Raw genomic sequence first — 22,876 nt, forward strand, 5'->3', positions numbered from 1 at the left:
TTAGTTAGGTTTAAGTAGTTCTAAGACTGGGGAACTGATGACCTCGATGTTAAGTCTCATAGTGGTTAGAGCCATTTGAACCATTTTTAGAAGTAGAGTGATACGGGGTAACCAAAATTATCTTAGATTATTTAAGTACTTGCGAAATGCATTGGGATAATTGTTGTTTTATATTCATCGCGGAATATACGCAGATATGGAACTATTCACTGAACCGAAACTGAATCTGGGACCTTTGACTTTCGCTGGCAAACTTTCCATTTCAAGGCACTCAACGTTGCAGATCGATAATTCCTTCCGTATACGGAAAAATAACTGTATGTGTCTGAGTGTGTCAATGTAATTCCACTTGTATTGTTTACTTTGCAATGTCGCTGCTCTCTTTCTCAAGTCACCATCTGGTAACAAAAGTAGTATTTCATGTGCCCCAAGGCATCGTGATCCCACCCAAGCAAAAGTTTATCAGATAGAACCAGCACACTAAGAGATTATCCGCTGACGATGCTGTTGCCTATACTAAAGTATCATCACTGGCCTAAGTTATGAAAATGCAGAAAGCCTTGGACAAAATTTCCATTTGGTGTAATGAATAAGAGCTCACATTAAATGTGGATGACCGCTACGGTCGCAGGTTCGAATCCTGCCTCGGGCTTGGATGTGTGTGATGTCCTTAGGTTAGTTAGGCTTAAGTAGTTCTAAATTCTAGGGGACTGATGATCTCCGAAGTTAAGTCCCATAGTGCTCAGAGCCATTTTAAACGTGGATGTATGTAAGATAATACCTATTACAGTGAGATGGAACCATATAGTATCCGATTACCATGTTAGTGTTAAACAACTCAAGCACGTCTCACGTTTAAATGTTCAGGGCAATACTAAGAAGCTACTTCAGGTAGGACGACCACGTAAAATCATTTTTAGGAAAGGCGTGCGGATGACTTAGACCTGTTTCAAGTGTTCCAGGAAAATTCAGTGCATCTGTAAGAAATCGCATACAAGATGCTGGAGAGATCACTTTTAGAGTATAGATACAGCGTTTTTAGTCTTTATCTTGCAGGGACGCCAGTGAACGCAGAACAGACTAGATACGCGCTGCTAGCACATACAATAAAGTGTAACGGAAATGCTCAAAGAACTTAACCCAAGGACTCTAAAGGTAGGAAAATGTTGTATTGCTTCTAAACTACCGTAAAGTTTATTACTCCACATTTCATTCAAAGGAAGTTATAAGTTATAGGTTATCATTAGTTAATTGCTATTATTATATCTCCAGTGTCATGTTACATACCAAAGCACGCACAAAGTGTCCTGTTTTATACCGCGTGCAATTGTAAATTTTACGAGTGTTTAGTAACCTAGGGCTAAATGAGTATTCTTGAAAGAAAGAAATCGTATTTCTCGCGAAATCCTGTTGGTTAAATTTAGAGAAGAAACTTGGGGTGTTTACCGAGGCCTTCAATTACTCCTTCCTCGCTCAGAAAAAGAATAGAATAGGAAAGAAAGTCGATAACTCTGGTACGCAATGCACTGTAAAGCAGTTTGCAGGTTATACAGGCAGATATAGATGGAAGCCTCTGGCGTAAATAAACCTAGCGAGGAAGCTCAGTCGTTAGGACACTGGACTTTCGGGAGGAAGACCGTTGAAATACCCGTCCAACCATTCAGGTTTTGGTTTCACGTGATGTCCCTAAATCGCTTAAGGCCGATTTCCTTCTCCACCATTCCATAATAGGTGTTTGTGCTTCGTCTCTAAATGTTCTTACACGCTACTCTTTCTTCCTTCGGATAAGTGGACTCCATTCAAGATCAGAAAAGGTCCAGGCCACACTGAACCGAATTCAAGATTCCTGCGTCACCTACGCTAATACTAAATCACATCAGTAGACCTGTATGTTCAATCGCAGATCCTCAGTTGAAAGAAAGGAAGCCTGCAAGTCAGAATTCAACGTTACCTCGAGCCACTGGAGACTGCGTGCTTGCTCCATTCATGATAAGTGATGTAGACAGCTGTGGCCTTGTTGAATGAGCCATTAGCTTAATGTGATTTAGGGAAACCACAGACCCTGCGGCACAGGTGATGCTTTAGAGTTGGCCGTTAGACGACGTCGGATTCTCTCAGCTCGCGGCTACGATAAGTGTTGCTTTTATACGTCCCTGTTGAAAGCTGAAGTAGAACGCATTCTTTTCATAATCTTGTTATATACGGACGTCCATTTCTGCGATTGTTTATTCGTGTAAAAAGCATCAATACAAAGATGAAATAAGAATATTTAAAGCAAGTGACATAATTTAAATATGCTTGAGGATAAGTGCATAAACGATTCCATCATGGATGCCCTAAAGTGCCAGGCCAATGGAACATTTGGAGCCCTCTAAATTAAAGCTGGTTCTGTGTAAGATACGGCACAGGCAAGCAGCCAAGCAAACTGTTTGTGGACTGCGCTTTTACGAAGTCGCAGTTGATAGTGAAGAGTGGGGATACAATTTTTGGAGACGGTATCTTCCAACTCGAGAGGGACCCCAATGACGGTACACCATAAAGTTCGCCCGCCTTGGAGGCCAGGAGAGAGATTTTCAGGTGGCTCAGTTCAATGAGGATCGTTAACTGTCTTATTTTCCACATTCCCATTCTTTCTTTGGATGGAATCATTCGTGAAATGTTGCTGGTTTTCATGAAGGTTTTCCTGGACCTTAGTCTCTGGGCGGTTGGTACGTAATAATGTGACGGATGGTTATGCTTGGTGGACAGGTTATTGTTTCCACACTGACAGAAATCTCGCTGCGGAACTTTGGGGTAGCAATACTTGCGAGTAGTGTACGCCGCAGACATAGATTAGTAAGCTTGCACTTCATGTTTGGTGCTACGTAGACCTCTCTGGCATGGACAGACCCGTACCAGATATGGCATAGTTATTCTACATCTACATCAGAACTCTGCAACCCCCTTGACGGTGTCTGGCGAAGGGTGCTTACTGTGCTACTCGCTGACCACCCCCCCCCCCCTCCCCTCTTTCCTCGTTCCATTCGCGAATGGCTCGTAGGAAGTATGATTGTCGGTAAACCTTCGTATACTCCCTAATTTCTCTGATGCTCTCGTTGTGATCATTTAGCTAAACGTACGCGAGAGAAAGTAAAATGTGTCCCGACTCTTCTGCGAACGTATTCTCTGGAAATTTCAACAGCAAACCTCTCTGTGACGCACATGTCTTCCAGCGTATTCCAGTGGAGCTTGTTGAGCACCTCTGTAACGCTCTCGCGCCGACTAAGTAATGTCGTGACGAAATGCACCAAAATTCGTTAGATTTTCTCCATCTCTTCCATTAATTCAATCTGTTGATGATTCCAGATTAGTAGGCAGTATTCAAGAATTGGTCGAACAAGTGCAAGTGTTTTGTAAGTCAACTCTTTCGTGGATTAATCACATTTCCTTAAAATTGTTCCAACAAATCTCAACCTGGGGTCTGTTTTTGCTACAATTTATTTTGTGTGGTCTTTCCACTTTAGGTAATTTTGGATAGTTACTCCTAGATACTTTGCGGTAGTCACTGTTTCCAGCGATCTGTCGCCATTAATGTAATAGTACAGAAGTGTATTTCTTTGCTTGTTTATGCGCACTAGGTTAGACTTATTTACGTCAGTGTCAACTGACAGTCCCTGTAGCACCCTCGATCGTCTGCAGGTTTTTCCCTGCATATATCGATAGTGTTCAGGCGTTGCTACCTTCTTATAGACAAACACATCACCTGCGAACAGTTTCATGTAGCTTCCGACGCTATCTATCAGATAGTTTAAATGTTATTTAAACTGTAAAAGAAGAAGAGAAGAAGTCGGTGAGTTCCCATAAACCTTCTAAAGTTATTGTGCTCTCTTGACAAATCTCGATGAACTCGATTACAGTTTCACTCCTGAAAATGTGTCACAGCTCATTTACGGAAGGAGTGTTACTCGTTTGGCATGCCATTATGAATTATATTCTTAGGCACGAAAGAGAGATTTTAATTTCTTCCACTTTTAAGGACCGATTTTCATTTTACTTCAGGTTTATGTAGAGGTCGATACGTCATGTGTTAATGAATCATGCCACTTTTGTTCTGCGTATTATCGTGTTTTGTCTGTTTTTGTGTTCTGATTCCCAGGCTCAGTAGCGGACTCAGCCATGCATTTTCTTAGTTGGGTAAGGAAACCACCTAAAAGCCTCACTCGTGCTGACTGTAGTGTCAGACCAGTTTTTGGCAACAGAACACTTTGTAGACATCATTTCTAACCCAGGTGCCAGATCTGCAAACGGCAAGAGAATATTAATGCTTTGAAGACAAGATCGCGTGATTTCCTTTATTTTGTTATTTTGCTACAGTTTACAAATTTATTGGAGTCTTCGCGACCACTTTTTGATTTATTGGCTGCCGGCTTTCGTCTCTGGTCTTCGACCGACAAACTCTCCGCCACCAGCAATGGCGAGCGTATCTCTGACAATGCCAGCCACTCGTGCTGGCGAAACGTCAGAAAATTCATTACTCGAACGCAGGCCGAAGATACCGAGACGGAAGCCAATAGGCGATAAAGTTTTGCACAATACGGTGATCCTCCCTTGTGGCGGTCAGACGTGATGGCAAAAACCTTGAAAACGAGTATGTCAAACCCACAATGAGTCTTCATTCAAACTCTGTCAGATGCTGATAATGCTGTCACATAGGAGCATAGGGGATCTCCGTATCCTTCGCAGTGATCGCTCAACATGTGTACGATTATACGATGTTACATTGACATCGGACCACGTCTTAAAGTGCCGGGAAAATGCCAGAACACTGCTGAAGAAGATGTAGTCTCGTAAACGAGAGGTGGTGTAACGGGAGAGAATAGAGGTACACGAGTTGGTAATTTTCAGATAAAAATGACCACTATTTTTTTAAGTGACTTTATTTTACTTTTTCATACTTTGAAGTGAGGTTGTCTGTTTGCTGAACGGTGTACGACTCGCAGCAACGAAACACGGCGTAAGAGCAATGGTTGTAAAAAGATCCCAAGCCACAGGTACCGTAGATGACTGTCATGCCTTGCGTTGACAATCGGTTTCAAACGCGACAGGTAGTTCTACTGTCGTTGAATGCAGATCCACCTTAGTTACTTGCCGACCGAATACTGTGCAGGAACTGGTTGCGGGGTACATTTGGAATGCAGAAATCCATCGCTCACAGAAGTACATAAAGCTGCACTTCTTCAGTGCACCAAACTACACAGAAGCTGGACAGTAGCAGACTGTAGAGGTAAGTGTGGCTGTCAAATCATGACTTGGTTTCTTTCCAAAGTACGCAAGTCGTCGACTGCGGCAGTGGCCCAGTGAGGCTTTGAACCTGCAATGTGTGGAGGTGGTTCAGTGATGTTTTTACGTAGTTTTTATTATCATTACTTGGACCTACTCATTCGGGTTACCACGTACAGGTATCAGCATGCTTATTTCAACATTCCCAGTGACCATGCACTGCTTCTTCTTCATATTCATGTGAGTATGGTGCGGGAAACCATGTCTTGAAGAAGAAAACAGCTGTTCTTAGGTTCACAAGCATACGTTGGTGATTTGATGAAAACTTCACAACTCTATCGCACCTAAATTAGGCCACTAAATCACCGGATCCTAACAGAAAACACCACAGTAGTTCGGTAACGTTACGGGATCTGATTATGAATGAAGGGCTTCTTTCGTTGGATATGGCATACCCGAAGAAGACTCTCTTCTTCGGCGAATTGAGACCATTATCGAGGCTAGAGGCGGTGTTGAAATTAGGGCGATGCCTACTGGTAGTGACTACTCATGTGTTTAAGTGCTTACTGGTGTTCCATGTATAAGGGGCAATCGAAAAGTTTCCGTTTCAGTGGGCTACTGCAGCTTACATGCAACGTAGCACAACTCCGATGCGGTTATATAAGAACCGACATAGTAGGCAAGGGATTAATGTGGCATTCGCGTGCAGTAAATTCAGAAACTTGAACTATGGCAACGTAGTTACCACATGTGTCCAAACAGGACCAACATGCTGTTCTTCTTTTCTTGGCTACCGAAGGAGAAACACCAGTACATTTCCATCGGAGAGTGAAGAATGTAAACTACTGCCCATTAAAATTGCTACACCAAGAAGAAATGCAGATTCTTTGGACATATATTATACTAGAACTGACATGTGATTACATTTCCACGAAATTTGGGTACATAGATCCTGAGAAATCAGTACCCAGAACAACCACCTCTGGCCGTAATAACGGCCTTGATACGCCTGGGCATTGAGACAAACAGAAGTTGGATGGCGTGTACGGGTACAGCTGCCCATGCAGCTTCAACACGATACCACAGTTCATCAAGAGTAGTGACGCGTATTGTGACGAGCCAGTTGCTCGGCCACCATTGACCAGACGTTTTCAGTTGGTGAGAGATCTGGAGAATTTGCTGGCCAGGGCAACAGTCGAACATTTTCTGTATCCACAAAGGCCCGTACAGCACCTGCAACATGCGGCCGTGCATTATCCTGCTGAAATGTACGGTTTCGCAGGGATCGAATGAAGGGTAGAGCCACGGGTCGTAACACACCTGAAATGTAACGTCCACTGTTTACAGTGCCGTCAATGCGGACAAGAGGTGACCGAGACGTGTGACCTATGGCACCCCATACCATCACGCCGGGTGATACGCCAGTATGGCGATGACGAATACACGCTTCCAATGTGCGTTCATTGTGATGTCGCCAAACACGAAAGCGACCATCATGATGCTGTAAACAGAACCTGGATTCATCCGAAAAAATGACGTTTTGCCATTCGTGCACCCAGGTTTGTCGTTGAGTACACCATCGCAGGCGCTCCTGTTTGTGATGCAGCGTCAGGGGTAACCGGAGCCATGGTCTCCGAGCTGATAGTCCATGCTGCTGCAAACGTCGTCGAACTGTTCGTGCAGATGGTTGTTGTCTTGGAAACGTTCCCATATGTTGACTCAGGGATCGAGATGTGGCTGCACGATCCGTTACAGCCATTCGGATAAGATGCCTGTCATCTCGACTGCTAGTGATACGAGGCCGTTGGGATCCAGCACGGCGTTCCGTATTACCCTCCTGAACCCATCTATTCCATATTCTGCTAACAGTCATTGGATCTCGATCAACGCGAGCAGAAATCTTGCGATACGATAATCTGCAGTCGGGAAGGCTACAATCCGATCTTTATCAAAGTCGGAAACGTGATGGTACGCGTTTCTCCTCCTTACACGAGGCACCACAACAACGTTTCACCAGGGAACGCCGGTCAACTGCTGTTTGTGTATGAGAAATCTGTTGGAAACTTTCCTCATGTCAGCACGTTGTGGGTGTCGCCACCGGCGCCAATCTTCTGTGAATGCTCTGAAAAGCTAATCATTTGCATATCACAGCATCTTCTTCCTATCGGTTAAATTTCGCGTCTGTAGCACGTCATCTTCGTGGTGTAGCAATTTTAATGGCTAGTAGTGTATGTTTGACAGTGTGTCTGTCGAAATCTACTGCTGTGGAATGCTGCGCCAAGTTTTGTACTGGTTGTGATTCGATACAAGACACCGGTCGATCTGGGAGGTCAGCCTCATCCGTTACGGACATGTGAGAGACATTCGAGCATCTGTCCTGTACGTCTGATCTCTCCCCATGCGATTATTAGGCCTTCGGACTCTTAAAACAGGCCTTGAAGAGTCGACGAGTTCTGTCGGACGATGATGTGCAGCAGATAGTTTATGACTGCTTCAAGCAGCAGAACAAGGTGTTTTACCAAATGAATGTCTGCTATCTGGTGCGTTGGTGGGATGATTACCTCAATGCTCACAGTGATTTTGCCTAGTTGACATACCGATTCTGTACTGTGCGGGCTTCTAATGGCAATATTTTAGAGTGTAACAGGTCTAAGTACATTTATTTTTATATATGGTACATTAATACGCATATATATCAATGTTTGGTTATTTTTCCTCTGCGTCAGTCTTCCCATGAACACGTCACAAACTTTATGACCTGGTGTTTTCTGCATGGTTGTAACTGCACCACTAAGTGAACTACGCCTGTCTGTATAGACTAACCGTTTTGCGTCCATGTGTCCACACTTCAACGACTGGTCTGTTGCCAGTGGGAAAATAAGCATTGACGGAAGGCTCGTATCACACATACTTGGAGGTACTAACCAATCTAAAAAATATGACTTGTACAGCTACAATTATTAGTCTGCAAATGTCGGAAATACTGATTTAACGTTGTTCAGTACACCGCCCTTAGTTATCAATAAAAATATCTGCACTTATACCCATTACATCCAGTATATTAGCAGATCACAGCAAACAAGACAAAAAGATGAAACTTACTGGCAGATTGAAACTGTGTATCAGATCAAGATTCGAACCTGGAACGTTCGCCTTTCGCAGGTCAGTGCTCTCCCACCTCAGCTACCCAAGCATGACTTGTGACCTGTCCTCACAACTTTACTTCCTCCAGTGCGTCATCTCCAACCTGAAGAGAAAAAGATGACAAAAAGTAACAACAACATAGCTGCACTAAGGAGACGGTATTTTATGGTAGCATGTGACCTTCAAATGGAATCACGGGTTAAGCATTGTCCCGGGACTCTAGAAATGCCAGAGTGAAGAATCCCGAGAGTAACTGAAAGACTCGCCGCTTCTTTGTTCCAGGTGCGGATAGCTTTCGTTGTCTGTCAGTTTTTGGAGTGGTGATTGGCGATCTGCGGAGTCTTGAAACCTTATTCTGAAAATCGCGGTCAACTACGAGTACTCGCACGTCTGTTATGTCAAAACTTAATCCAAAAAAGTTACTCTTCCTTTGCTGATGTGTCCACGACTGTGAATTGTGAGGGGCTTTGGGCAACAACGGTGCAGTAAGAAAACGTGTGATTCTCACAGAGGGTACCTACCCAAGGAGCATAGCTCCAGTGATGCCAAAAGTAGTTTTAAGAAAAGCTGCTGACCAGTTGAAGATTACCACCCACTGTTTATCTCAAAGCTGTATAGACGAACGGTGAATTAAATCAGTGTCCTCCTTCACTGTGTTACCACTCAGTCGGTCCCCACATGGCATCAATCCATCACTCGTGGCATGGACTGCACCTGCATGGCTAGCTTAAGTTTCGTTTGCTAGTGTCTTAGTCCCCCAGTTTTCGCAGGGTCGGCATGGTTACAATCGCATGTGGCATGGTTAATTTGAACGGGTGGCCGGATGCCCTACATACCGCCACCCTGTACCCCCAGGCACGGAATCACTGTACCCTAAGCTGTCTGTGTCTAGTGTAAATCATGAAATAGTGCGAATGTGTTTAAAATGTCTGCGACTCGTGGAACTGAGACGGGACGTGAAGACCAGCCCAGTATTCAGCTAGTGGGATGTGGAAAACCGCCTAAAAACCACATCCAGGCTGGTCGGTACACCAGCCCTCGTCGTTAATCTGCTGGGCGGATTCGATCCGGTGCCGGCGCGCCTACCCGAGTCCAGGAAGCAGCACATTAGCGCTCTCTGCTAACCTGGTGGGTCATTTGGCTAACTTAAGTAATTTCATAAAATACAGACGCCAGATTAAAGTACTTCTACGAGTCCTCTTAAAAAGTAACCGCGCACGTTAAGTGAAACAGAAACGCTCTGTATAAAAGGGCATCAGATGGGCACCAGTTGCTGGATCGATTCCAGAACTGTAAAATGAGTGGGGGAGAACGAGAGAAGCGGTTGCAAGAACACAGTTTGCTACTCTGCCTTGTCATTTAAAAGAGTTTAGAAACACAGGAAGCCCAAAAAAATTGCATAGATTCTATTTCACCGCACCAGATGTGGTGCTAAATCGCACAGAAATATGATGAGCATGGTATAAATCAGAAGAACATTGCGCCATGGTTTTGCAATGGACAGAGAGTTTACCGCGTACTGCAACACGGTTTGCTTCAGAAACAGTGACCTCAATGTCACGCAGGCTCGGCTCTTCCTTCCTCGAGACGGCTGCACTGCACGTCTTCCTCCTAATACTATCCCTCTACGAGTGAGCTCTTGCCTCACCCTGAAAAATCGCTGACCTACCTTCCGCGTTTGGATTCAGGGAATTTGCTCCACTGGTTTCTTCCGGATTCCCATCCCGTTGGTACCGTAAGCGCGCTGTTCCCATTGGAACGACAGGAGAATTTCTCATTGCATAGTTTCTTGGTCAGGTCGATATTGCACTAGGCCTCACACTGACATCATCTCTGTCTTCTCCGCTGAATTCCAATTCAACGGTCTCGCTCTCACTTCATGTCCCAATAAGCGACCATCGTGCAGCATTTCCCCAAACACTCGACCATGAACCGTGTTGCTGCTCCTTTGTCGTCTCTCTCGATCAAGTCATTGACAGTTTGAAAAATTCGTCGCGTTTTTACGTAAGTTTAATAAACGCAATGGATACTATTTTATTTATTTATTTATCGTATGGCGATACAGACACATAAGAAAGAAACAGACAAATCACTAATATAACAAACGTTAAAAATTGCAAACAAACATCACTAATATAACAAAGTTTGAGGATTACAAACAAACATCAAGTTTATTAATATAATCTATCGAATCTGGAGTTGCGGGCAGGAAGTCGTCGGGGCTCCCACTATAGCCTCTCCTGGAACACTGTTCAACAATGTGGCTGATGGTCTGATTTTCTCCGCAGTCACACTGAGAGGATGGTATTTTACCCCACTTATACCGGGAGTAAGCGCATCTGCTTTGACGAATTCGAATCCTATTTAGAGTGGACCACGTTTTGCGTGGTAGGTCAAAACCAGGTGGCTTTTGTGTGATGCAAGGCACGTTATGATTTTGCCATGCGTTCCATTTTTCAGACCGTTCGTTTGTGATACCGAAACGTTCTTGTACACAGGTCCTTGCTGTTCTTGTTGGCGGGTTCCTAGATCGAAACCTATTAGTGTTTGCAGCCTCAATGTCTTGGTGGATTGGCAGGCTTCGATTTACCACGATGTTTTCGCATTCACGTACAAGGGCGTCAGTACGTCGCAGGTTTGGCGCCGGGATGTGGCTTAATATTGGGAGCCATTGCGTTGGAGTGAGTTTAATTACTCCAGAAATCACTCTTAGAGTGTTATGCAACTGGACATCCACCTTTTTTACATGTGGACTGTTTAGCCAAATCACAGCACAGTATTCGGCAGAATACAATTGCTAAAGCTGAGACGCGGAGAGTGGAGGCCGTTGCTCCCCAGGTAGTACCACAGAGCTCCTGAATAATGTTGTTTCTTGTCTTTAATTTTTCGGCGGTCTTTGTTAGGTGCTGTTTAAGAGATAGTGTTCTGTCCAGTGTCATGCCCAAGTACTCCGGAGTTTTATTGTGCCTGAGAATGGTGCTTTCAAATCGAATGTTGAGTTCCTTTCCAGCGAGTTTGTTGTTGAGATGGAAGCAACTAACCTCTGTTTTGGAATCATTTGGTTGAAGTCTCCACTTACGGAAATATTCACCCATTATCTTCAGGTCTTTCGTTAGAATGTCCTCAGATGCCTCAATTGTCCTACATCTTGTAGTGAGGGCCCAATAGTCAGCATACACATAACAGAGACATTAGTCACCAATAATATATTCCTCCTTCGCTATTTACAAAATTCTGCCAACGCTAGGATAACTATTGGATAAGGCGACTGTAGGAATTACGTGGTTTTGAGGCGAAGAGCTCGTCGACCCACGTTCGGAGCGCATTTTCATCCCGGAAACTAGTTCGCAGAAGGTTATTTGATAGCGAGCGGAAGAGATCAAAATCTGAGGGCGCAATATCGGGTGAATAAAGTGGGTGCCGAATGAATTCCCAACATAACTCCTGTATAATGTTTTTTGTCGGTCTAACAGAATGCGGGCGGGCACTATAGTGGAATAGCGTCACTCCACGCAGTCTACCTGCTCGTTATTATTGGACTGCGTATCCAAGACGTCTCTGTTGTTGACAATAAATGTGAGCAGTGATGGCCAGAACTCGGCGAATCAATTCGTAGCACACAGCAACGTCGCTGTTCCATTAGATACGTAGCATAATCTTTTGTGGGTGCTCGCAGGCCTTTGTATGGGGAGTTGCTCCTTTGTTTGGGATCAACCATTCCTTGTTTTCCATACCTTAGCGTAAACACACATTTTTCGTCACCAGTAACGATACAAGGTAGGAATGCCAATCCGACGAGGAAGGAGAGATGCACATAAGGCCACCCGTTGATTTTTGTAATTTTGGCTTAGAGCCTGCGATACCCACGTACCCTATTTTTGAACCTTTCCCATTGCATGCAAACGTCGCACGATGATGGAATGATCACAGTTGAACACATCTACCAATTCTTGAGTACACTGACGTGGAATATTGTGGACTAATGCATTTAAACGCTCTTCATGAAACCCTGACGGTGTTGAACGTGAAGAGGCACTAATGTCAAAACGATCTTCCTTAAAACGAGCAAACTATTTTCTCGCTGTGCTCTGTCCAATGCCACTATCCCCATACATGATGCAAATGTTTCTGGCTGCTCTGCTGCTGACACCCCCCGCCCCCCCCTCCCTCTACTGAACCCAAACAGAAGAACATGTGGGAAATGTTCCGATTGCTCCAATTGGTACTCCATTTTCTAGCGTCCACAGCTCCACTCACTATCGCCAAGTGACAAAGTGACAGTATATAAACTCAAATAGCAACAGTGAACTACAAATTTTAAAAAAAAGCACTCCGACTTCAGGCCACGAGTGGCCTACCGGAACCATCTGACCGCCGTGTCATCCTCCGAGGAGAATGCGGATAGGACGGGCGTGGGGTCAGCACACCGCTCTCCCAGTCGTTATGATGGTATTCTTGACCGGAGCCGCTTCTATTCGGTCGAGTGGCTCCTCAATTGGCATCACGAGGCTGAGTGCACCCCGAAAAATGGCAACAGCGCATGGCGGCTGGATGGTCACCCATCCAAGTGCCGGCCACGCCCAACAGCGCTTAACATCGGTGATCTCACGGGAACCGGTGTATCCACTGCAGCAAGGCGTTGCCTAACAAATAAAAAAGATAATCGATAAATAAAGCCGTAGCAACTGGACTACCAACATGCAAAACAAAAACTTTACCAACATACACACCATCTGAGTAACTGTAAATACGTACCACTACTTCAGTATCACACTTCCCGCTTTGAGGCGACTAATCAAACAATTCGCATCATCACAAGGTCTACCGTGTCATATCGCTTCATGGTGGTGATAACATGATCCGGTGAGTGTGCGAAGCTGCTGATGTTACATACTCCATAGTGTGGTGTGCGTACTGTAAGACCTTCGGTACACACACCATCAGATTATTTGACTTATCGCTCTAACGAAGTAGGCGAGTGTCAGCAATATGTCTCGTGGTCTTATCGTGGCGTGTTTATCTTCTGCCGTTAGGTCAGACGATAGAAATGGCACTTTCACGGTTAGAGTAGCAGATTGACGGTGACCAACTTTAAACAGAACTTGATTAATTTTCACACACATTTATTAAAATAGTAACAAGCATAAACCTTACATAACTTGATTCTGGATGCTACTTACAACTGACAATCAGAAGTTCCTTTGGTCTTGGTATGTTGATCTTATTCTCACATACCTCTGATACTTGACAAAAGTGTCTATACATTTATCTTCGTGGCTAAGTACAGGATTATGGTAATCTTATTAGGCACAGACTGAAATTTGAATATAGACTGGTACAGACTAATGCAGACTGGTACAGACTGGTGCAGACTGACTAATCGGAGGTCTGTACACTCGTTTAATACCTCGCGCGTTCAGGTATCACTGCGCGAGTGTGATCCGTGAGGAGAAAAGATTCTACGTTAGCAGCAATCTCATTGGCTGCGTTACATATTAATACGCGGATCGGCGGAAGCAGAATTTGGTCTGTCTCTAAGGCAGCGCCATCTCGTAGTGCGGAGACGGACGAGCGCTGCGCGTGCGCTGTTGTGCTTAGCGGGACGCGCTCTAGTGGGAATGTTGTGTGCGCTCTGACCACGCGGAACTATGTACACAACACATAGCAAACAGGGTCACTGGAATAGCCGTCGAATGTGACGCCGGAGAGACAGGTGGCACTCACCACCTGGCTGGGCCCAGGGCGGCTGCTAGAGGCAGGCAGCTGGGGCAGCTGGGCAGGCAGCACGCGCCGTCACGTATTGACTGACAGGCAGACGCGAGCTGTAATTACGCAGCCAGCACTTGGCACGTAATTAATCGCTTCCACGAGCCCGCGGTCCGACTCCGCGCCGCGAGCGCAAGTCTCGGGCGATCTCATCGCGAGTGGCTCTTCAGAGTGCTTAATGGAATTACCAAACAGCGGGTAGCTTAAGGCGGTGCCGTTAAGAGCTAAGATTAATGCACCAGCTGCCGCCTGCGGACACTGTTCGTCAGAGTCTGCCAGCGCCGGTATGTAGGGCTCTCAGGTAAGGGTGACTGGCACCTGAGTGCCATCGTCCCTATGCACATGTGCCGATGTTACATCCACATGGTTGGGGTTGGTGCGCTGGACTGTCAACAGGGTAAACTCATTTCCAACTCTCTGAGTTGAGGTTGTCATTTTCTGCCACGTGTTTGCACAGATAGGCGCATTTTCGCCGCTCGCTGTTTCGATTCCGAGCACACTGCGAAAACCAAGTGCGGCCATATCGATTGTTGCCGCCGAAAAATACAACAGCACCCTAGAAATTTAAGACCAACCAAAACGCTGGGCGAAACCTTGAAAATAAAGTAAGGGCTTAGACACAATCCTTATGTTGTCAGAGAAAGCAAGTTTCACTGAACAACTCTGACAGAAACCACAGAGAACTAACGACTTCGTATACGAAATCCAATGCGCCTAGAACGGAAACTTTGAAGCAGTGTCTACGGCTATCTTTTTCTATGGCTCCGACACACAAAATCTTAGTTAAAAACGATTCTAAAACTTAGAATGACCACCGGGTTACAGATACACAAATTGGGTATTACTGTGACAGGCAGGAAATGTAACAGTTCGACCATAGTACAGACTGGAGTGGAAGTAATCAAAACCAGATGGAGATGGGCAGCTGGATCCTATACGGTTCAAGGATGCTCTTTGCTATATTTCAAAAGACGGGAAAAACTGAGAAGACATCTTAGTGAACGATGGAATGATAACGGAAAACATGTAGGATCGATACGGATACATGGAGCCGAGGACCGTAAAGCATGGAAAGATTTATCTCTCATTCTCTGTTCCAAAGAGTAAAGCGGCGTGCTTGAACTTAAGTCCATGATAGAGTCGCAGTTCGTTTTCGTACAATTAACAGCTGAACAGGTTGTGTGACAGAAGCAGTTTCAAACCACGAATAAACTGGAACCGGTTACCAGTCCCGTCATTTGTCTGAGATCCAAGGGAAACCCACTGAAAATGTCGGCAGCAACTGGGGTTTGTAGTATTTGTGTACTGTGTGTGTGTGTGTGTGTGTGTGTGTGTGTGAGAGAGAGAGAGAGAGAGAGAGAGAGAGAGAGAGAGAGAGAGGGAGGGAGAGAGAACGTTCCTTGAGGTGTGGCCTGTAGCTTCTAATGACTTCTCAATCAGTTCCGTTTTCAGTCATTTACATGGTCATTTATGATCGAAGTGGCCATTTTATCCAACTCAAATCAAGAAACACGCTACCGACTTGGTCTGGATAAAATACAATCGTAAATTTATTATAAGAACGAAGAAATGTAAGTTAATGCAGATGAGGAGCAAAAGTGTCATGTAATGTTCAGATACAGTGTTACTGGTGTGTTACTTCACACACTCACGTCGATTAAACACTGAGTATCTCAAATCATTTTGGTCAGACTGAAACAGACGGTAGCCGGTTCACAACCGAATATATTGAGATTGGGAACCAATGATCGGAAATGCGTATTTATTGTGTTATGGACACACAGAGCGGACACTGAAGAACAACTACGTAGCTCCAAGTAATTGTTCAAAGTGACAACAGCCAGTCTCAATGAATGCATGACAACGTCGCAGGAATTTCTCCCGCACTCTCTCAAAGATTCTTGGCGTGTGTGCGTGTGTGTGTGTGTGTGTGTGTGTGTGTGTGTGTGTTTTACCAGGAGCTGTTGCACCACGAGACACTAGCAAGTAGGCCTTTATCCGTTTCTGCGGGATTTCATACACTAAAATCTTGACGTAGCACCAGAGGAAAAAGTCCAGAGGTGTCAGATTCAGCGATCACGGTCACCGTTGGACAGAACCTCTCATTCCAATCCAGTGATGAGGGTACTTGTTCAGGCGCTCGCGCACATTATCATCGAACTAGGCTAGTGCACCTTCCCGTTGAAACCACATCCTTTTGCGGACAAGATGGGGTACAGTCTCCAAGAACAGTGGCAGCACATCTCGCAGGAAAACCAGGTAACATGGATCAATCAAACGGGGAGGCAGCAAATAATGTCCTATTAGATGATCTTGGACAATGCCCACCCATACATTGACGGAAAACTGTTGCTGGTAGCCACCGAAGTGGGTGGTGCAGCGATTGTGCTCACTCCGGACATGACTGTTGCGGCTGGTGGAAACACTACCACGGTGCTTCGAGCAATTACTGGGAGCTACCTGCCGGCCGCGGTGGTCTAGCGGTTCTAGGCGCTCAGTCCGGAGCCGCGCGACTGCTACGGTCGCAGGTTCGAATGCTGCCTCGGGCATGGATGTGTGTGATGTCCTTAGGTTAGTTAGGTTTAAGTAGTTCTAAGTTCTAGGGGACTGATGACCATAGATGTTAAGTCCCATAGTGCTCAGAGCCAGCCATTTGGGAGCTACCTGTTGCTATGCGGTGCACACTGTGTGCATCCATAACATAATAAATGTGCATTTCCGAGCATTTGTTCCCTATCTCAATACAATCGGTAGCGGACCCACTTACACCTCTTTCAATTTAACCTCAAAGGCTTGATACACTGTGTTTAACCATAACGTCGAAAAGTGACATGCAATGGGACGAAGCACGTAAGGTCGTTTGTAAAGAAGAGAAATGGTCGACTTCGGTCCATTGGTAGAGTTTTCTGAAACGGTATCTCATCTGTGTCTGTCTATGCAGCGGAGAAGTCAGGGCTACTGACTGTCATGTTCAGAACCTGGGTTCATTTCTGGAATTGCCAGGGGTTTTCCCTTGGTGGGGGGACTGTAACTGGGTGCACTCAACCTCCTGACGTCAATTGAGTAGCTACTTGACTGTTATCGGCTCCAGATCACGAATACTGACACCGGACGGGAGATCGGTGTGCCAACAGCACGCCCTTACATATTTCATCCAATGATGCCATTGGCAGAGGATGACACAGCGTTCGGTCGGTATCAATCGGCCCGCTGGAGCATGTGGACGGAGCTCACGTTTTACGTTGCTCAGCTGTAAATTGGGCCTCGTACAGAAGAAATACTTCAGTTGATTGATGAAAGGAGGAAGTACAAACATGTTCCGGGAAAATCAGGAATACAGAAATACAAGTCGCTGAGGAATGAAATAAATAGGAAGTGCAGGGAAGCTAAGACGAAATGGCTGCAGGAAAAATGTGAAGACATCTAAAAAGATATGATTGTCGGAAGGACAGATTCAGCATACAGGAAAGTCAAAACAACCTTTGGTGACATTAAAAAGAGCAACGGTGGTAACATTAAGAGTGCAACGGGAATTCCACTGTTAAATGCAGAGGAGAGAGCAGATAGGTGGAAAGAATACACTGAAAGCCTCTATGAGGCTGAAGATTTGTCTGATATGATAGAACAAGAAACAGAAGTCGATTTAGAAGAGATAGGGGATCCAGTATTAGAATCGGAATTTAAAAGAGCTTTGGAGGACTTACGGTCAAATAAAGCAGAAGGGATAGATAACATTCCATCAGAATTTCTAAAATCATTGGTGGAAGTGGCAACAAAACGACTATTCACGTTGGTGTGTAGAATATATGAGTCTGGCGATATACCATCTGACTTTCGGAAAAGCATCATCCACACAATTCCGAAGACGGCAAGAGCTGACAAGTGCGAGAATTATCGCACAATCAGCTTAGCAGCTCATGCATCGAAGCTGCTTACAAGAATAATATACAGAAGAATGGAAAAGAAAATTGAGAATGCGCTAGGTGACTATCAGTTTGGCTTTAGGAAAAGTAAAGGGACGAGAGAGGCAATTCTGATGTTACGGCTAATAATGGAAGCAAGGCTAAAGAAAAATCAAGACACTTTCATAGGATTTGTCGACCTGGAAAAAGCGTTCGACAATATAAAATGGTGCAAGCTGTTCGAGATTCTGAAAAAAGTACGGGTAAGCTATAGGGAGAGACGGGTCATATACAATATGTACAACAACCAAGAGGGAATAATAAGAGTGGACGATCAAGAACGAAGTGCTCGTATTAAAAAGGGTGTAAGACAAGGCTGTAACCTTTCGCCCCTACTCTTCAATCTGTACATCGAGGAAGCAATGATGGAAATAAAAGAAAGGTTCAGGAGTGGAATTAAAATACAAGGTGAAAGGATATCAATGATACGATTCGCTGATGACATTGCTATCCTGAGTGAAAGTGAAGAAGAATTAAATGATCTGCTGAACGGAATGAACAGTCTAATGAGTACACAGTATGGTTTGAGAGTAAATCGGAGAAAGACGAAGGTAATGAGAAGTAGTAGAAATGAGAACAGCGAGAAACTTAACATCAGGATTGATGGTCACGAAGTCAATGAAGTTAAGGAATTCTGCTACCTAGGCAGCAAAATAACCAATGACGGACGGAGCAAGGAGGACATCAAAAGCAGACTCGCTATGGCAAAAAAGGCATTTCTGGCCAAGAGAAGTCTACTAATATCAAATACCGGCCTTAATTTGAGGAAGAAATTTCTGAGGATGTACGTCTGGAGTACAGCATTGTAAGGTAGTGAAACATGGACTGTGGGAAAACCGGAACAGAAGAGAATTGAAGCATTTGAGATGTGGTGCTATAGACGAATGTTGAAAATTAGGTGGACTGATAAGGTAAGGAATGAGGAGGCTCTACACAGAATCGGAGAGGAAAGGAATATGTGGAAAACACTGCTAAGGAGAAGGGACGGGATGATAGGACATCTGCTAAGACATGAGGGAATGACTTCCATGGTACTAGAGGGAGCTGTAGAGGGCAAAAACTGTAGAGGAAGACAGAGATTGGAATACGCCAAGCAAATAATTGAGGACGTAGGTTGCAAGTGCTACAAAAAAAAAAAAAAAAAAAAAAAAAAAAAAAAAAAAAAAAAAAAAAAAAAAAAAAACCAGAACACTTTTTGCGACCCTCCCTTGAGTACTGCTCGACTGTTTAGGATCCACACTACACTGGATTAAAGGAAGACAACTAAGCAATTGAGAGTCATGCTTCGGAAATGCTACCATTGGTGAAACACGGACATTTATTGACAATTTTGTAAACGTGGCTATACAAAGAAAACTTGTGTAGTAGCCATAAGCGCCTGCAGATAGGCAATCACTTGACACATCTCCGATGCCATTTGCCTGCCTGCAGATGCTTAGGGCTATTTCACAGGTTTTCTCCATAAAGGCACATTTTTAAAGTTTAAAATAAATGTGGGTTGAGTGCCACCTACGGTTTTGCCAAACTGAGGGGAGGGGCTTTGCCATTCTATTCATGTATGTATCAATGTCAAACCATCCGTGATCAACACTTGGGGGTGAAACAGGAGCACTGAGAAAACATAAGCACCCATTGCTGCATCAGATCTCGTTAAAATTTTGTCGAATGGTTTTGAACTGTCTGTTGTACCACCCTGTACACCATAGTAAAAACTGTGGTCGCACTGCACATAGAGGAGGGTGATCAAGTTCATTGTGTTGATAGACCACACTGTTCTTGGAGAAAGGTTTGCATCAGGGAGATATCAGCAGTATCAAATATTGTCAAGAACGTCTTCCTGTCGGCCATTGCAGTGCAAACTGTCGTTTTCTACTGCAAAATGTGTGGTAATCAACGTGCCAATGTAAGGAGTGCTTTTATTGATGCCCTTTATGCCACCTCCTGAGGCCTTTTCGTGTCGATTCTGAGTGGCGATGTGTTTGAAATCTTTTGCTCTGCCATCCTTAAGAAAACAGCGTGATTTCAATGCCGGGCGTCACGGTTCTGGCCTCCATCGCAGAGGCGTAAAAAGAAGGTGTGAGGTGTGGGTATAGGGGGTGCGACTACCTTCCCATCGTCTGACACGCCCACGGTGACAAGGTACAGAATTTTGGTGAAATGTGGGGCCAATGTCACATGGTTAACCCACTTTACGAGGGGCCGTCGAGCCCGAGGGTGACGTCGCAATACGCCAAGCTTTTGCACCATTACAGGGGAAGTTGCTAGAGCCAAATTTCGGACTTATATCGCAGTGGGAGATAATTACTTCGTTTCGAAAAAGTGGTACTTTTTTGCGCAGCGTAGGTTGACAGGCATCTACATCTACATTTATACTCCGCAAGCCACCCAACGGTGTGTCCCCCCAGGGGGTCCACAACTCTTTCGTGGATACGTGCGTGGCGAGCACGGGGCCCCGAGCCATTGCAGCCTTCTTTCTCTCCCGGGCTGCATTTCCTTTCCCTTCCCCTCCTTTCCCCTCCATACCCCTTTCCCCTCGCCCTCTCCTCTCCCTCTATTGGTGTCCTTGCTTATGTTGGCCCCCGCTATCCTCCTGGTTCTGTTGGTTTTACACTCTGGCTTTGTTGCGTAATCATCTCCTCCTTTTGGCATTCCTTGGTCCCCCTCTGGGGTTTGACCTCCATTCCAAAATTTCTCTTTCCGTAGTGTGAGCCATTTGGGGAAGAGCACCTTACCTAGTGTCTCCGACGTGTGCCCTCCTAGTATATTCCACCTTTTCTTCTATGTTGTTGTCTGATGCTAGGGTGCATAGCCAGCACGGTAGCCAGCCCGTGTGGTGGGGTCGCTATGTACCCTTTTGGTTGAGCCCCCTGAACACACAGGGATCACACTTCTGATACCTGAGCTGCGACCTCCTCATGCATGCCTTGGAGTGGTTGCTCGTCATCCTGGAGCATCGGAACTCCCGGCAATGGCCGCCGTGCCAGACGGCCCTTGCTGTGGCTGGGTGGCGCCCGTGAGGAGAGCCCCTGATCGGAGTGGGTGGTATCAGGGCGGACGCTATGCAGATGAAACGCATAAGGGTCCAAACCTCTGGCCGCTCTTCTGCGGCCGTCTCTCTGCGTGGTACTGATTCCTCAAGTGCTGCTTCTCTTGCCCCTTCGGCCTTCCCTTCCGTGGCTACCCCCTGGGAGGAGGGTCAGGCCCGTCGTCTAGGGGCAAAACCTTTCCCCCGTTATCTAGTTTGCACCAGGACTGATGGAGATACTTTCACCGGTGTCAAACCTTTATTCTTTGTGGAACACATTGAAGACAAGTTCGGCGAAGTGGACTCCCTGAGCAAGATGCGGTCGGGTTCATTACTGATAAAAACTGCTTCGGCTGCCCAATCTGCGGCCCTTCGTGCCTGTACCCATCTTGGCACAATTCCCGTGTCCATTACCCCTCACCAGTCTCTAAATATGGTACAAGGTGTGATTTTTCACAGAGACCTCATCCTTCAAACTGATGAGGAACTTCGGGACAATCTCGGACGGCAGGGTGTTCACTTTGTTCGGCGTGTTCAGAAGGGTCCTAAAGATAATCGTATTGATACTGGTGCCTTTATCCTGGCCTTTGAAGGGGATACCCTTCCTGAGAAAGTTAAGATTATGGTCTATCGCTGTGATGTGAAGCCGTACATCCCACCTCCTATGCGGTGTTTTAAGTGCTTGCGTTTTGGCCACATGTCTTCTCGCTGTACCCAGGACCCTCTCTGTGGTGACTGTGGACGTCCACTCCATGAGGGGAGTCCCTGTGTTCCCCCTCCTGTATGTGTAAATTGTCATGGTAGTCATTCTCCACGTTCAGCAGATTGCCCAGTCTATAAGAAAGAAAAAAAGATACAGGAGTATAAGTCTCTTGATCGTTTAAGCTACACAGAGGCCCGTAAGAAATATGCACGATTGCACCCTGTGTCCATGACATCTAGTTACGCCTTGGTTACATCTTCATCCCTTCCTCCCCCTTCCTTACCCCCGTCCCGGACCCCTCTCCTTCCCCCCTCCCCTGCGGCTCCCACACCTTCTCCTCTGGGCGCCGCTCCCCCTCCCCAGCCGGAGAAGTGTCCCACTCCTTCGGCGTCTGCCGGTCAAGGGCGCCTCTCCCGGGATGCCCCTTCCCGGCACCTTTCAGGTCAAAGGTCTGCTGCAGCGCGGCGACCGCGAGAGCCGCGGTCTATCGGCCCCCAGGTCGCCCGGTCTCTTTCTGTTCCTGATCTTGCTGCAGCTGGCTCCATTATGCCACACAGCCCTCCTCGATCTCAGCCTGAAAAGAAGAAGAAACATAAGTCCCGGGACAAAGAGCCTCTGGTGTCACCGGAGGTCCCTTCCCCGGCTTCACAACCGGATTCTGACCTGTCGTTTATGGATGTCGCCCCCTCCTTGTCGGTGACAGGTGGGGACCCGGCGGTATGACTGGATTTAGCGTGTTCAGCCCTCATTTAAACCATCGTTCTGTGGTTCTCCAATGGAATTGTAATGGCTACTATCGTCACCTTCCGGAATTGAAATCCCTTCTTTCGTCCTACTCAGCAGCTTGTGTGGTTCTCCAGGAATCTCATTTTACTGATGCTCACTCACCGACCCTCCGTGGGTTCCGTGTTTTCTGTCGAAATCGGGTCGGACCCTTGCGGGCTTCTGGTGGCGTTTGTACGTTGGTCCGTACAGACATTGCTAGCACGTGGATTCCTCTCCAAACTACATTGGAAG

General features: G+C 45.8%; 1 protein-coding gene across 1 annotated transcript in view; it reads left to right on the forward strand.

Moving 5' to 3' along the window:
• The window catches only part of LOC124594567 (protein spaetzle 3-like), a 164,561-nt gene that overhangs the window by 39,427 nt on the left and 102,258 nt on the right, over positions 1 to 22,876 (forward strand). The window lies entirely within an intron of this gene.

Source organism: Schistocerca americana, chromosome 2 (assembly GCF_021461395.2).
Source record: "Schistocerca americana isolate TAMUIC-IGC-003095 chromosome 2, iqSchAmer2.1, whole genome shotgun sequence".
Lineage (NCBI taxonomy): Eukaryota > Metazoa > Arthropoda > Insecta > Orthoptera > Acrididae > Schistocerca > Schistocerca americana.